General features: G+C 46.2%; 1 protein-coding gene across 1 annotated transcript in view; it reads right to left on the reverse strand.

Annotated features, from left to right (window-relative positions):
* Positions 1-17383, reverse strand: part of LOC144178183 (uncharacterized) — a 209049-nt gene that overhangs the window by 62327 nt on the left and 129339 nt on the right. The window lies entirely within an intron of this gene.

The following is a 17383-nucleotide window of genomic DNA, read 5'->3' on the forward strand; positions in this document are numbered from 1 at the left end:
GGGGAGAAGGGGACCTTCTTTTTCAACCCCCGGGGCGTGACGCGAACGTCTACAGCCTGTCATGAGCGGTTAACTGGCGGGAAACCCTCTTATGCTACCTTGGCATCAAGGCTGCCAGAACCGAGGCCCTCGCTAAGCTTTCGCACGATAATAGGGTTTTGAAATGAGGGGCTCGTTAGGAAATACAGAAAGAAATGCCGGCAGTCTACAACGCCAAAGAAGGCATAGGGGAGTGGTTAGATTTTTTTTTACCGTTATTGACGTTAAATTATATTTTATTAATTACGTAAGAAAGAAAGAAAGAAAAACACGCGCCCAGAGGGGGGACCGAACCCACTGCCCACCCGCCAGTTAACCGCTCATGACAGGCTGTAGACGTTCGCGTCACGCCCCGGGGGTTGAAAAAGAAGGTCCCCTTCTCCCCGTGAAGTCTGAGTGGCGCTGGCTACCACCCTCAAGCGTCAGATACAGTTGCAGTAAATATAAATACCCCAGAAAGTGAAGCAGAACACAGTCGCCCAGATAGCCGAATTGGTAAGGCATTCGAGATCTAATCGAAAGGCGTGGGTTCGGTCCCCACTCTGGGCGCGTGTTTTTCTTTATTTCTTTCTTACGTAATTAATAAAATATAATGTAACGTCAATAACGATAAAAAAAATCTAACCACTCCCCTATGCCTTCTTTGGCGTTGTAGACTGCCGGCATTTCTTTCTGTATTTCCTAACGAGCCCCTCATTTCAAAGCCCTATATATATATATATATATATATATATATATATATATATATATATATATATATATATATATATATATATATATATATATATATATATATATATATATATATATATATATATATATATATATATATATATATATATATATATATATATATATATATATATATATATATGTATATATGTATATCCCTTTATCAAAAAGAACTATGTTATCTCAGACGATTATAAGTGTCTCTGGGCATGTGTGGTGGAGTGCAAGTGGAAAGCGTGACATGTATAAATTGTGTTTTTTTTTTCAAATATATTTTGTTGGTAGTTAGCGCTCGTCCTGTTGTCTCCTTTCTGTGTCTGTGTCTCAATTGCGCTTTCAGTTCCCTTTACGTCGTACAGGAGTCTTGTGAAGGTCTCCTCTATTCCCTGGCATTTCGATGTTTGCGTCACTGCTGCGGTGCGTACTGAATCAAGTGCTTTTTGCAGTCTATAAATGCCATGTAGATGGGCTTGTTATATCTTATATTGTTTGATTGACGACATCAAAATTGCCAGGTTTGGTGATTTGTCGCCAAACTGGCGACTTTTAGAGGCAACTGGCGCGACTTTTAGAGTGAAATTTTAGTGTGGCGACTTGGCTACTTTCTGGCTTCTTTGAGTGCTGATGATTATTTCTATGTTTTCGAGATTTTGACAGCTTGCATTCGAGAAAAAGGGTATTTAGTCGTTCAGTGCTTTTCAGTCGTCAAGATGATATTAGAAGCCAGTCAGAACAAGAAAATGGGAACGATGTGGCAAAGGGGAAAATAGGACCAAGGAGTTAGGGTCACCCAAAAAACACCGACGTGCACTGCTACTTGCTGGCACAATGCGAAACACGTTGTATCACTTTTTAAATATCCAGCACCTGCCCTGAAAAGACGTTGAAGACATCAAACAACGCAATCAGTTTGAAATGTGATGTTTAGCAGTTCACAGCTGCTTGAGATTCCATGGGGAGGGGGGGGGGGGGGGTGCGTGTGTGACGATTTATAATAGGCACGGGAATGTAAGGAGGCCGTGAAGGGGGTGAACAACTGTGTGCAGGCTACGGAAGCTCTAGGATCATTTGTGCGCTTTGAATACTTTACGTAAGGTAACATTTCTAGCTTTCTTAGGAGACAACGGTGAACAACGAATTTTTCGGGTCCGTAGAAAATGAATAATATTTGTTATCCAGTTTCGCTGGTCCTCGAACATTCTGCCTTCGAACTTTCTGCCTCAAAGCCTGTTGCCACATTTCTGGGAAAAAGTGGCAACAGGGTTGCCACCTTTTTCTGCAAAAAAATAAAAAATAAAAAACCATCCCGTCGGCGGGGGCGGGGGGGGGGGGGTGTAAATAGGAGGCTGAAATTGTGTTGAAAAACAAAACAAAAAAAAAAAACGCTGCATTTTTCTGACATGCAACGACATTTCTTGCAACGTTTCTCCAGAGAGAAATCCACATAACGTTTGTGCAGAAAGGGACTTTGCTTTTGGTTATTGCTCTGAACGTGCTGCGCCCAAAAGTAGCTGCACATACTTCGTCCATTAAAAAGCTCTTCTTTGTATCTGAATCCACCAAACGAACGTTAAAAAAGTGTGCAATGCATATGACATAATGTATTTGATATTCATATGCACGTACACGCGCATTACCGGCAATACTATGCCACCTGGCCCGGCGGCGACATTTCATTGTGTTGTTCTTCACCTGCCCCCTCCACCTCATGGAGCGCGCTCGCCCGCCTATCTTCTTCGCTCGCGTGTCTTTGCGCAGCTTGTTGACACATACTTATCGTCGCAGTTGCTGAATTGACGCTTATAAAACATAGAGTTTCATACTAATATGCACTAGAGGGAAATTTGGCGCCTCGTCTAGGGGAGCCGCGCTTCGGCGAGCGTTCCGTCATGTACCAGGCAGGCACGTTCCACTTGTCCTTGGCATGGCTGATGAACCGGCTGAAAAGTTGGCTCTGGCTGCAAAACAGCAGCAATATTACTGTAGAATGTTCATCAAATTTGTTTTGTTATTGTAAAATTGAACACACAGAAAGATTGATTTGTCAATGATTATGTAGAACCACAATGAGCAAGAAAGAAATGTTAGCCTTTTTTGGTTTTGGCGTCGAGACAAAAAAAGAAGCCATATCACTAGCTAAGCCAAGTAGGCGAGGAACGTTGCTAGCGGCGATGGCGCCGCCCACGGTGGCCCGCGACTGCAGCGACAGATCTCCCTATAGTATATATTAGTATGAAACTCTATGTTATAAAACGCAAAAAAATCATCTCGGCACGATGGCCAGAAAACCGGCCAATGACGGCCGGTAACTACGGCGCAGCAACCGTCCTGCTGTCGAAAAAACCCGTCGGGCAGGTCAAAAACCGGGCAGGTGGCCACCCTACTTAGAAAATAAATTGATAGCATCTTTTTTTCTCCAAATGGCGATTTTCCTGGCTACTTTTTAAACGTTGAGTTGACGGTGGCGTTTTGTTCTGAGTATCTGGCAACCCTGGACCACACGGAAGTTATCCATTATCGAGCGTCCTTGCCTAAACCCAGCCTGATCTCTGGGTTGTTGGGAATCTAAGATGTCACTGATGTGGTGAAGTACTACTTTGGTAAACAGCTCGTAAACAACTGAGAGTAGGCTGATGGGTCTGTAGCTATTGAGGTCTCTAGTGTCGCCCTTCTTGTGAATCAGAATCATGCTGCAGTTTTTACAGGCTATGGGCGCTTTTAGAGTACTTATGAATTTTGAATATAGAGCAGCAAGCTCTTCCAGTACAATTTCGCCTCCCTGTTTTCAAAAATCCACGGTTATGCCATCGCCACCTGCAGCTTTTCTACTTGTCATACCATCGAGGGCATTTTATACCTCGTCTTTGGTTACTAGTGGGACATCGCGAGCTACGCCTGCACGCTCAGTAATTTCCCTTGGTCTAACATCACTGACGTTATTTTACGTTAATGTTACTTTGCTCGTCACTGGGTGCGTACGTTCTGTCTTTGCCGATAGCAATTTTCTTTTTAGTGGCTCTTAAGGTTCCTCCTATTTCCAGCGATTCCTCCATCACTGCCATTTTGTACACACGGATGTCGTTCGTTTTACTCTTGTTAATCAATTTCGACAGCTCGGGTAATTCAATTTGATCTGTCGAACTCGCCACTTTCTACTTATTAGGTTTCACAATTAGTTCCTTCATTTTCTGAGTTAGTTTTCAGTTTGTTTTCTAAAGGCAACTTCTTCTTACAGCTGTTGCTGATTCTGTGATCGTCGTTGTTAGGTTTCTGTTTAGTATGTCTACACTATCCTCGTTCTCCCAGGTGTAAAGCCAAAATTCCTTTAAAAGAGTTATTTTAAACTCGTCCGTCGTGGCTCTGACTGCCTCCACGCTGGGTGTCTTACTTTCCACAAGTTTCCTTCTTTTATTTTGGGATTCAGCCTTACTTTGCACATAAGACATTTGTGATCACTGCTTCTACTTTTTCCTAGCACCTCCACAGCCGGCACAATACCTGGCTTGTCACTTAAAATGAGCTCAATTTCGTTTTTTTTGTTTTGTTTTACCGTTGGGACCTTTCCATCTCCATTTCCGATTCTTTTGTTTGCAAATGAAAGTGTTCACTTAACTCAGGTTATTTATCTCCGAAAATCTTATTGCACAGTTTCCTACTGAGGTTTCTCCCCTTTGCTTATCCCCTACTTTTGCGTTAAAGTCTTCCATCACAATCGTGAAATGTGTTGCTGCCTTCTTTATTTCTGATTCGACATCTCCGTAGAAGCTGTCTACGGCCTCATCATCGTAGCTAGCTATTTTTGCATAGGCTTGTACTTTCTTTAGCCTGTATGGCTTGTTTAGCTTGATCACAGCCAGTGCTACTCTTTCGTTAATGCTAACTAATTCCTCCACGTTACCTGCTATTTATCTCTGCATTAAGAATCCTACCCTGCGCTCTCTTTTCTTGATGTCGTCGGTAGCATGGAATATGTCCCTTAGTCAGTTCCATTATGTCGCCTACCGTTCTTCTAACTTGGCTTAACGCTATAATATCCCACTTGATGTCCGAGAGCTCCTCTGACAGTTCAGCTAGGCTTCCATCGCAATACTGGGTTCGCGCCTTGAACGCTGCCAGGGTAGGCGGCCTGTCCTGACCCAGAGATTCTTAGCATTCTCCGATGCCAAGAATCTCTGTGGTCAGCCGTGGTGAGGTTCTGTAAAGCTGTAGGGGCGAGAGGGCCGGGTGTTGCATTGGTCAGTCATGGGAGGTGGGGCCCAACTAGTGCACCAGGGAGGCCACACACTTCCCTGGTGAGGGAGTGCCGTTTGTGGCCCTATGAGCCTTTCTAGCGTAGTTGCAGTTTTCTAGTCTAGCTTCTTGAGTACAGTCAAACCCGTTTATAGCGAACTGCAATATGCACCGCGATTTCTTCGATATATCCAATAGTTCGATATAGCCAAACCCGCCTATAACGAGCTTATTGTTACCAGTTCGCATTGCCTGGTAGGCCCCCCTCCTCAACTCCACCATCCCCGCATGCAAAAACGAACACAGTAAAGTAGCCATTAACCATACCCAAAATATTCCATTTATTGCAATTAATAAAACTTTTTTCCGCCTTAACTGCCTACTTTGCAAAAAAAAAAAAAAACGGTGATTTTTGTTTTCACTTTCATTTTGGCGGCTACAACTAGCATAGCATTCTCTACACGAAACATTGTTTGGAGCAGTACGAGTCAGCGTTCTCCAAAATCGAGGAAGAAATGGCGGAGCACATCGACTGCCGAAAGCGCTTTACTGTAAGCATCGGACGGCTTTCACTCGCGACATCATCGGCAACGTTGGCTAGCTCTTCCCACAGTTCACCGATGCTGCTGTCTTGGTCCGGACTCGCTGACTGGGCGGGTTCCGTCGTAAGTCCCACGCCTCGGAAATAGTTACGGAAAGTGTCGGCCGTCAGGTCGCTCCGTGCAAGATGCAATGTCCCAGTCGCGGCTCTTGCTCCGTGGTCACGGCCAATCCACACCTCAATCGCCGCTCCGAGACCATGCATTTCGGCGGCCATTCTAGGCGCGCGGAGTTCGATATATCGGATGTGAACTTCGTTATAAGGAATATGTTTCCCATGTATTTCTGTAACTGAATTTTTTTTGTTCGATATATAGCACAATTCGCTCTATCCGGGTTCGTTATAGCCGGGTTTGACTGTATCCGGGAGGACGGTTACTTGCGGAGCAGACAGCACTCCATACCTGCGAGGGTTGCGCTAAAGAAGGCGGCGTGCATTTTTATACATTACATCTGTTCCTCGTCCGTATAGGGGATTACTTCCCTTAACTCTAGGTGATAGCCCTCCGTTACTAGACATGGGCGACTACACCAAACCGTTGTCAGACTGATAAGCTTGTACTCACAAGAGTTTTAGCTTTTATTCTTTCTCTTCGGTAATGCTGCGCGCCAAGCCTTTTTTCTTTCCCTCAGTTCTCGATTAGCGTGTGGTACTCACAACGATCGAGCTGTCAACGTCCTTCTCCGCTCAATTAGCGTAAACGGAAGATAATTAACCTGATAGACCGTCATTACGACACTGCCACCTGCCTCAGGTGTCGCCTTCCCAAAATAAATGGCATAGTCGTTTGTTCCCAGCCGTTGCAGGCCTAATTTCACTAATGAAAAGGATTGTTTTAGCCACCATTATCATTTGTATGCACTGTCGGGCTTACTAATACAATGCCTTAAGAAACAGTCTTGACAGCCAGTCCAGCTGCCTCTGGCACAAGCTTTTATAACCATTTTTCGTCAATTTTCTCGGGAGCTTCCTGGGACATAAATTTGAAGACAATAAGGAACTTTTTTTTTTTGACGAACACTGCATTATCGAATGACTGCTTGCTGCTGGTTCTTGCGCGAGATGCAGTCTCTCAGTCCCATAGCATGGTTCTAGCAAGAACAAAATCTCACAAATGAATATTTGTGGGATTGCGATAAAAATTATCAGCTCTGATTCATGATACATTTCAGCTCAGTAACCTATCGTGCTTTAGAAAAATTGCAGAAGGACCGCAGGTAAATTTCTGCTAAGTGTGCTTGCATGCACTTAACACGAAAGCATTATTGCGTTTCCTTGTTCTCTGTGGAGCGACAAGGGACGCTGGCCTAATTTGTATCTTAGTTCTGCTTGTTTTGAGGTAACTGGCACCCGTGCCGAATAAAAGTTTGTGCATTTCTTCTCTGGGCACGTTTTAGAAGCACGCGCTATATAGCCCCGAGTGGTTCGCGCTGGTTTCGTGTTTTGTTTCTCCTCTCGACACCTTTTGTTCCTATTTAAGTCACCTCGAAAGCCGTTCGCATACTCCGCTCAAAGGAGCCTTCCAGCAAACGCGCTATTACCTTTTTAAAACGCTACACGAGCCAATGCTTCTCCTGCGTCGCCGCTGTATGCCCCGCGGTGTGTTGCGGGCCGCAAAATGGCACGACGACAAGCAAGTAGTGCGGAGACGGACGTTGAAGAGGAAGGCCAGCCGCAACGCGTCCCGCTTCTTCCGGGGCTGCAGGGCACCTGCGGTTCTTCCGGATTTAATCACCCACGGAGAAGCCCTTTCGTGCCTCCGCATTACAGTATTCGAGCGGCAAAGGGCGATCTAGAAGACGCGTGCCGGCTTGTGACATCGACTCGCACTTTTCGGGAGCAAAAAGCAGACACCCCTAGCAGCCGTTTTCCCCAGCGTTGATTGGAGTTCTGGTGGGGCGACCATGGGAAGCAAAAGAGCAGCTCGAAAGGCCACGTGACTGCCTGGCTGTTGATCGAAGCGCCGGACTGCCCTTCGTCCAACACAGGCTGAGTAGCGGTCAGCAGCCCGGCCACCGGCACGCGGTCCGGTAAACAAGGCTCGCACAGCCTCGCCTCCTCCAAGGGAGGAGGAACGCAGGCCGCGGCCGATGGGGATGCGCGCTCCCATTCGCTCCGGCGCGTTCCCCTCATTACGCGGTCCGCGCGATGATGTGAATATTTGACGGGTTGCGTGCCGCGTTCACTGGCGCATTCGCGCTGTCTGCCCCGGCTGATCACATGATGCAAGATGGATGAAGCCCTAAACGAATTCACTCACACGCTGACGATGCCCACCGGCATGTAGCATGCGCGCATACCATCCAACTACACCGACGGCACACCCCCGCCACCCTACCGACGGTCCAAGTCGTTCGATCAAATGTTGCCTGGTGCTGAGCAATCAAATTGGCTCTTTCTTGCCATTCGCTTTGCCCCCATTCCAGCGCGTTTATTTTTTGCATGGCTTTGAATCGGGGTTTATATAAGGCTCCCTGAAACTGTATGACCACCACCAGCTTACTTTTTCCCCAAGGCTGTACTTTCGCGATAACGTGGCTGAAAACCTGTACTTGCTTTCGGAGATGATTTTCTGCCTTATTAAATTGGGCTCGCCAACTCGCGTGGCCTGAGCCGAGAGCATCCAGAAAGGTTAAAGTTGAGTAGGTTCGCACAGTTTGGACGTGAAAACTTTAGTGGAGTCCCGTCTAATTATCTGGTTCAGGCGGCGTGACTGCATGCGAGTTGATCCAGCTGCAATCCATTCCGGGGCCCTATTCTCGAAAGCATAAATTCCCGGGAAATTCGCCATGTTGTTTTGCGTAAGCACAACGTAAGCAATCAGTGACGTGATGCACGTATAGCTCTGACGACATGCAGTGTAATTTGACGCTTCACTCATAAATATCTCAACTAAGGTGTCATATTATGCTCATAAAAAAGGAAAAAAACCTTTGACATGTATAATAAAAATTTAGACGGTAGCTGAAGTTGGCAAGGGAAACACATTTCTGCAGGTCGAAATTGGCGTCAACACCACAAGGCGATCGAGTAACGTTGATCCAAAAGCGAGCGAAAGGGGGATGTTGAGCTAAATAATATCACACAATCTTTTTTACCGTAATGTTTATTTCTTTCAATCGCTTTTAGTAACATAGCCGGGCTCTCTGCTTCAATGCAAGCTTCGTTGCGTTATCGCGTTCCCGGCCGCCACTGCCGCCACACTATCGTCTGCTGCTAGTTACAAATATATGGCATGATCATCAAAAAAGACGGCCGCGACCGCGCCTTGTATGACACATAAGAGCAGCGAAGCGCTACGCCTGATAATCGCGGAGCACACCGATGTCGCCGATTCACTCATTCGTCACGCTGGACTTAAATCAGCGCGGTAATGAACAAAAGAGACACTTTTCTTTGTTATTTTTTCTCTTGAGTTCGATTATGTGACCCAACAGCTTACTAGGACGAGTGTGGACAAATGCCATGCATTGGGTTCTCTTTGTCATGGAGAGGTTTGTACTGCCCCGTTATGTTGCGGTTACGCCAAACAAATAATTTTTATTTTATTGCCAAACGGAAAAGCAAAATACTGCACGTTATTTGTATGCTCCGTGATCGCTGACTTGGAAACAGTCGAAACTATTAGTTCTTTCGGTAGAAAACATGAAACCGCGCGTCATGCGAAACTGCGCCTGCTGCAAATTCGCGGAAATTTTGCGACGCCGAAGGTGAGGGAAATTTTTTGCCCTATTTCGCGACAAAAGCAGCCGCCACTTTCAAGTTGTTACGTAACATTACGTCACTTTTACGCAGACTGAAGTTACCAGTGTGTGACGTGATAGTTCCCGCCAACTGTTTAAATTACGTCACGCTTCTCAGCCAATCACAGAGAGGGCGTGTATTGCCAGCAGTATTGTTGTTGAATAGCAAAGACAGGCCTGCGTTGTCATGTCCGGCGCATTTAGTCTAGTTTTTCATTGCCGGAAAAGAATCATGCGCTTTCAGTAAAGAGAAATAAGGCAAACTTTATTTAGACCTGGTGCCCGTAAACGTCATAAAACGTCAAAATGACGAACGCACACACAACCGCTTTGTAAACCGGAAGCACGTGACCAAAATTGAAAGCCAATCAGAAAAGACTTCCGGCAAATTCCCAGATTTCCCAGGAATTTGTGCCGCCGATAATAGGGCCCCCGGTGTCTAAAAATGCTAGAACTTTGTTTTGAAGGAGGTCAGCTCTGCATAGATCCCAGACATCGTTACAGAATATGTCAGGTGTGGCCATTTTTGCGTTGGCATTTACGCTAACCTCCGGCGTTGAACGCGTGGAAGGTAACGCTGGTTTGTGGGACGCACCATAGTGGAAGCCTATGAAATATTTTACACCATTCTGGGTGTAAAATATTTTACACCATTACACCATATATAACGCGCACCGAAGCCCCATGCACAAGCCTAAGCAGTAATTTAGCGAAACCATCAGTGAAGCAGACTGACGTCATGCTGGCGATTTCATTATGTGTACATGCTGGTCTACGAGAATTCCGCTAAACCATCGCGGTAGGGGCCATAGTGCTTGTTTTGCGCACAGGCGCAAAATTTACTAATGCAGTTTTTTTAAAAAGCGGTTTACTTACTCTGTTGGCTTCCCACGTCCACTGTATTAGGCATAACATAAACAAACATAACCGTTGCAAAAAGCTTAGTTATACTAATACTAATCCTTGTACCCACCGTGGTGGCTCAGTGGCTAAGGCGTTGCGCTGCTGAGCACGAGGTCGCGGGTTCGATTCCCGGCCGCGGCGGCCGCTTTTCTGATGGAGGCGAAAAGCAAGAACGCCCGTGTGTATGAGACTTCTTGTGCAAGTTAAAGATCCCCAGGGGGTCAAAATTAATCCGTACCCCTCCGCTACGGCGCGCCTCATCGCCTGCGTTGCGTCGGCGCGTTAAACCCCACAATCAATCAGTAATCCTTGTGTCGAATTAGGGGAGTTAGGTGATCCTGGAAAATTTACGCTCACTGGACCGAAATCTGATAAGATCCTAAACAAGTACGAAAGAATACTTCCTGCAAGGATGCAAATTCAACGAAAGGTACGTGGTCTCCCCACTTTTGTCACGTGTTACCCACACGTCAAACTTGCCCAGCCGTGGTTTCCCCCTCCGAGTGCCATAACCTGTCCTTTTTGCCCCCGGCTGACGTCCCGGGAATCAAGGAAAGAAAATATATATAAAAAAGGTGGACCATAGAAAGATTTTGAAAGCTTCAATTTGTTTCAATTATCTAATTTATGGCTACGGCTGTCGGGGGCTTGTTCCGTGAAACCCTGTCACGGTTCAGAGAACTGACAACTGCACCCTTGAAAGGGTGCACCACCTCAGTACGTCTTATATTGCGGCGGAGCAACATTTACAGTGATGATTTTCAGGGGCTCACGAAGAGGCGCTGAAGAAAACGAAGTTAGCGGTAGTCCAGGCACCCAACAAAGGCCAGCAGACTGGCATTACCGAGGTGATATTTTATTACTCAAGCGAGCTAGACACAACAGCCTCGCGAACATTAGGAGCTTCGAGTTGAACATTTATATAGTGGTGAAATGACGAACTATCGTGACCTTCTCTTTACATCGCAGTAGCGGCACGTGCTACTTGCCCTTTCGAATATTCTATAACTCGAAAGTGGTTTCTTACAAACTGACTTTGTCTATCTGAAAGTTGGCCCGAATCTTGATTGATTCCTTTATGGCGAAGCGCTCATAAATATTTTGATCTGCTCTCTAACAACCAACCATTCGGCAATTTCTTGCTGACTTGCATCGCGCCCTTGTTTGATTAGGCGAGCGCCATATAGTGGTGCTCTTGAAATTCAATTCTCTTCGACCCCAAATATTGAAATATCTGGTAACTTTTTGCTGAACTGTTAACAGCCACCTTCGCGGTAGTACGTTCCACAGCTGACATACTACGATATGCGCACATGAAATACCATATCCGTGTGCTTCCGCCCCGTACAATTTATGCAGGAAAGCATCGGCACAGACATGCCATGTAAAGAGGCTTTAGCACGGGAACAAACAGAGGATGAGAGAAACAGAGAAAAAAAAATCGTCTGCGGCCTGAAGCGGCCGCGAAAAAAAAAAAAAAAACGCCCTCTTCTCACAAGAAGGCCTAAGATTAGTTCAGCGCTGGTGTTTAAAACCCTCTTGCACATGAGAAAAAAAAAACAATAAATAGCCAGCCGAGACAATCTGTGAGGCTTAAATTTAGGGCAGGATCAGGGCACTGTTCCCTGTATAACTCGCGCACGAAGAGAATATGCTCAATGGCTTTTGGCACAGCCCAGGCCGCACTGAGCATGCCGGGAAACGTGGAAACCTAACGGAAGTGGGCTGCCGTAAGAACGGAAATGTAGTTACACAAAATTGTCGCCTTTAGCGAATCAGCGAGAATGCGCATATTCTCAAAACGGCGTTGGCAAGCCCGGTACCGACCTGCTCTGACACTGGAAAAAGGTTACAACATTACAATCCCGTAGTTCTGTTTGAAGAGTATTTCGTGCGCAAATGGAAAAATGAACAGAAAAGAACAATGCTGCAACCATGCATCTTCCAACTTCGCTTTCAAGATGCATGCATACCCACAAAAATGTAGCAGTTTTGTATTGTATATGTTAATGTGGGTAATGTTGTCGGGCTAATATCGCGGAGTTTTTGCGATGTCAATATATATGCGACCTTTCTCCCGGGGTTGAGCGCTAATTTATCCGACACCCCGAAGAGGATCGAGGGATTGGATGGGTAAAGTGGGGTCTGGGAGGAGAGGGGACGGGGCAGGGGTGGGTGCAGTGAATTCTGTTCGTCAACGCAGATTTCTAAAGAAAACAACGCGACAGAATGCTTATTGCACAACATTGGCAGTGATCGCAAATTTTACGGCTCACGTGCGCTTCGAGGGGCGATTATTGTGGGGAAAGGTTTTTCTTCCACGCAAAATTTGGGTGCGGTCGGCCGCACAGACATTTAATTTGGCGCAAATGGAGCTTTCCGTGAGGTTTGTCATGACCTTTGCGGCAGGAAACGAGGTCAGAAAACTGGATGCCTCGAACGTGTCTACGAGTGTTGTTGGGTGTTGATTTTCCGTTGTTGTTTTCATTTCATCGCACTAGATGTTTTACGCGCGTACTGCAAAACGTAAATTTAAGAGAAAAAATGTGTACTGAGTTCAGAAATACATTTACAATACCAGAGTTTAAAACAAGGGAGAGTGACTGTTGATTCGTCTTCGGCCTCAAGACAACTTTCACTATTTTACACCAGTGAAATATACGGGGAGGCTTCGCACGTTTTCGTTGATGGCTCGGTCGCGGCGTCTTCGCCTGCAGCGGCAGTGGTTATGGATGGAAAAGAACTGAATCGAAGTTTCAAGATCTCTCAAAAGACGTCGTCTGCCGGTTTACGCGAAGCGCTCCACACCATTTCTTGTGAAAGGCCGCAGCAGTGCACTGATTATCCTCTGTGACTGCAAACCAGTGCTGGAGGCACTAAAGTACCCTATGAAGCAAGTCAAATATGACCAGCTTACCCCTGATGTGGCTATCCTGGTCAAAGAGTTGTGTGGAAAGGGCCACCCGGTCGTGCTTCAGTGAGTGCCAAGTCACTGTGGAATCGCTGGAAACGAGTTGTGGATGCAGAAGAGCAGCATACACACCACTATGGAACTCTCCTGGCTATACCCATCACAAGGCAATATCCTAACGCGAAACTCTTCCGAGCACGTAAACAATCTGCAGCCTTGCATTTGCTTGACCCGCCGAATAGCAGAATCACAGGCTCGATCCTGAACAAAAGTTCTGGCTCACCCATACTCCTAGACTTCTCAGAAGTCAAGAGACCTTGCTACAGAGGCTGCGACTCGGAGTTGACCCGAAAGTATCTCCCAACGATCGGACGCGAGGACAACCCGTGCTTCCTTCTGTGTGGCTGTCCAGAGACTATCCAACATTTTCTTAGCGTTTGCCCAAGGTGCACTCGTGAGCGAAAGAATCTTGAGACAGAATTACTATGCTTGGACACTCTCCCTCTGTACGAACAAAAGATTTTGGGCACGTGGGCTGACACCAGGAAACTAAGCCTAGCCGTTAAAGCCGTGCCTATATTCCTTAGTGACTCCTCTCTGGGTCCTCGATTCTGAGTTGAAAAACTTAATAGACCGCGGAATAATGTCTCACATCTTTTATATGGACGATAATCATGTGCTGGAAAGTGGACTATGGTAATATGATTCTGTGCCCCGTTGCTTGGGGAGACGTGTAATTGGTCTTAATGCATGTGCATATTTCATTCGTAGCTTTCGCTGTCATTTCTCATACCTTCCACATTCATTCCTTCCTTTTTTTTTTTGTACTCCGTACCCTCGCCCCAATGGGAAGTACCAGTTCCGAGGTCAGTTTCTCAGACCGACCTCTCCTCCTTTTCCATAAACATTTACTCTCTTTCTCTCTCTCTCTCTTCACCTTCGTCAACTTCGTCGTTACTTATAATCTGCATGCAATCTTCAAAAGACCCGTATTCAGCTCCCTGACAGCGGTCCTAGTTGACGTTCCAGTCCCGCTCGGCGTCTTCCCACGCTATTTTGTTTCTTTTGTAGATTCTTGGAGAGATCCCCTTCCCCACAACAATATTTATCGAAATCGAACTTTCCACACAGTACCTAAAATGTTCCGCATTACTTGAACTAAAGCAGAAACTAATCGAATTTTCCGCATTTATTTGCCTTTGGGTCAAAGGGACGTCTTCTACTCGTTGATGAACGTTCCAAGTTCCTGTGCGCCATTGAGCCCCGCCAATTCGAATTTTTTGGTGCGCCTCCCGGACACCGTGACGACATGTCGAAATTGGACCTGCGAAGAAATGCTGACACGAAAGAGATAACAAGATGGCCTGCAATTTGCCAGCCAGAACACAACGGAAGCCACATCGAGCCACGAACATACGTATGCGCGAAATGAGCGCACGCAAGCGCCGATGTTTTTCTTTCTTGTTTTGTTATTTTTGCCGCAAATGAGCGGCCGGCAAAAGGTGGCCGGTTATAATAAGCGTCTCTACTGCTATTAAGGGTTGCCCATTTGGAACTGTATCTGCAGAATAGGCAGGTGTCGTTTGATGCTCAAATACATTGCGCAATTTCTCTCTGGCTGGCTCAATAGTAACGTTTACGTCAATGAAGTTCTTTTTAAGGGTGAAAAAAACTCAAGTCAGAGGGTTAAAACTGAACCGTGTTCAAGAGGCTCCGAGGCGGGAAACAAGCACTATGAGCAGCTACGGTGCTTTTTGCGCGTACGACGAAGATCGGCCCTTTTCACATATCTGCCTTTTCTCGTTGCGCCCAACACTGCGGGGTCCGGCGCCTTCGTTATACAAATCAGACATCGCGTCCTACTTCCCCTGCGGGTCAAGAGAAAAATAAATAAGGTCCTAACCCGCCACGAATATTCGACCTTAGCTTTAAGGAAATATGAAATATTTTGTGCTGACTAAGCTTAGAACATTCGCTGAGCGCGATTCGTTCTTCTCTTTTTGCGCTGTTAGTAAGCCCAGTAGCTGTGTACGCTTTGAAGTCACGTGGGTTTAGGAGCCCTTTCGCTTCTTCCAATGCCACCGACGCCGACGCCGGATTTCTAATTCAATTGATCCTTTAATGCTTCCGCAATTGAGGTTGACAGTGTAAGAACATTGTGTTTTCTCCGCATAGACGAGTTCATGGCGCCTCGCTTTTATACGCCTATCCGAAATTGCGCCTTTTGCGTCCCGCACTACTTTCTCAAATTAGATATTTATTCCGGTGTCACCAATCGGAAATAAACAATGCTTTAGGGTGATCGATTTTAAGTGCGAAATTGATTTTTCCCGCTAGGAATTTCAAGCACGCTGATTACTTTGTATCTTAAACGGCACACTGTATGCTCGAAAGGTTTTACTTTTATAAAATGCAGTTTCTGTTTCACCTGCATGCTACAATGTTTGAAAAAAAAAATTACAAACCGGCTTTCGCAATAATGTGATGTGCTGTAATGTTTCGTGTTTTTTTTTTCTTTTACTCTCGAGGTCACGCACTATTCGGTTCTGGCAGTGTTTACTACTACAGGAGTCATAACCACTTGCATCTTTGTGAAGAATGGGACGTGGACTTCTAGCTGTTGCATTTGCTGCTATTTATTCGTACTTGTTTTAATGGCAGTTCTCGCTTCAATATAACGCCCTAAATTTCCGTTCTTTTTACCATTATATTACTCACTCCTGCCCTCCAGGAACTGCCTAGCCACGCAGTCAAGCAACAAGGCTTAAACCATCGGGATATTCTGCTCTATATTTTGCATCCTAAAACCAATTTAATATCAGCATTAGCATAATTTTACTGTTCAACGCAGAAGCGGCTAGGCACTGCAAGTATGACAATCCAAAAATACTTCATAGCAAGAAGCTGTTTTGGTCGAACGCAGAGAGCTGTACCCAACGCCCAAATATTGGGAACCTTTTTCCGTGGGGATTGTATCTGTCACCGCCGGACTCAACCTCTCTTTGGGTGAACCAAAGCTAGACGCCTGATGACTGCACAACAAGCCGCCCCTCCCCGGTTCGCCAACGCGTCTTACAACATCCGAGCGAGGTGATAGCGTGCAACGGCGGGTTTTTTGTCTAGTATAACTGACGGGGGTTCGTACCTGCGTCCTTTCACGCTCCCCGCAGGCGGTTTTCTCAGACGAAGGCGCGTGAAGAGCGGTATGAGCTATCCAACACACAGCGCCTGAAAGGGACCTCCTTTACGTCGGCATAAAAGAGAGCCGACGAGAGAGCCGACGAGTCGACGAGAAGGCCTTGTAAGCACGTCTCGGCATCCACGAGAATGCTCCGTATACAGGCAGCAAAACGCACAAAGCCAGCTGAGCGGCTCGACATCACACCCGAAGGCAACACTGCTTTCCGGTTTCGGCAGCTGCACGAAGACACGGTGTTATCTCCTGAATATTTCAACGCAGTGTGCCGCAGCCATTGAACACAGTGGGACGAAGCTTTCGGTGTCGAATTGATTGATGACGGCGCCAGGGAGAGATAAGGGGCGAGCTAAAGGCTGCACGTGATAAGCTGCGCCAAGCACGTGAGTTCAGCTTCAAAGAAACTTGCTGGCGGTGTAAAGGATTGTCGGAGAAGTCTTTAGAAAGCAAAGTTTTTGGTTTTGGCGCCTGCAGGAAATGTAAGTATTTGTTATTTTAATGCGCGCATCTAAATGCGGCTTTCGTCCTCATCTCTACCTCGACACCGACTTGCATCTTGAGCTTCATTGTTCTTTCACCGACAGGTTTCAGCCGGTGATGGGTTATCTACCCATAAAAATGTGAATGAGCTCTGCTTTCCGTATATCGCAGTGGGCCCGTCGCAATCTTAATTAATCGCTATGAAGTGTATATTTTGGAGATAAACTCATCTGGAGGTGGTTTCCAGGTCTACAAGACGATGGTAACGTACTCGCACAACGAACAGCTGAGGAGATGCAAGACGCAGCAAGCTTTCAGCGTCCGTGCCTCGCTGTCAGCGCGGGTAGTATTGCAACATAAACGCATTCGTAAAGCCTCATTCGTCTCGAACGCATATGCATGTTCTCTCATTACCAGTCTGCATGCCCAAACGGAGCATAGAGCATCTTTTAACACGAAAGCGTTTTATTCCCGGTTACACAAAGATTTCAATGACGTCATATCCGTCATGGAACTTCCGACAATTCAACAAAGCAAGCGGCCTGTAA

The sequence above is a fragment of the Haemaphysalis longicornis genome, unplaced genomic scaffold, assembly GCF_048455015.1.
Source record: "Haemaphysalis longicornis isolate Haplotype H1 unplaced genomic scaffold, Haemaphysalis longicornis Haplotype H1 scaffold_4, whole genome shotgun sequence".
In the NCBI taxonomy this organism is placed as follows: domain Eukaryota; kingdom Metazoa; phylum Arthropoda; class Arachnida; order Ixodida; family Ixodidae; genus Haemaphysalis; species Haemaphysalis longicornis.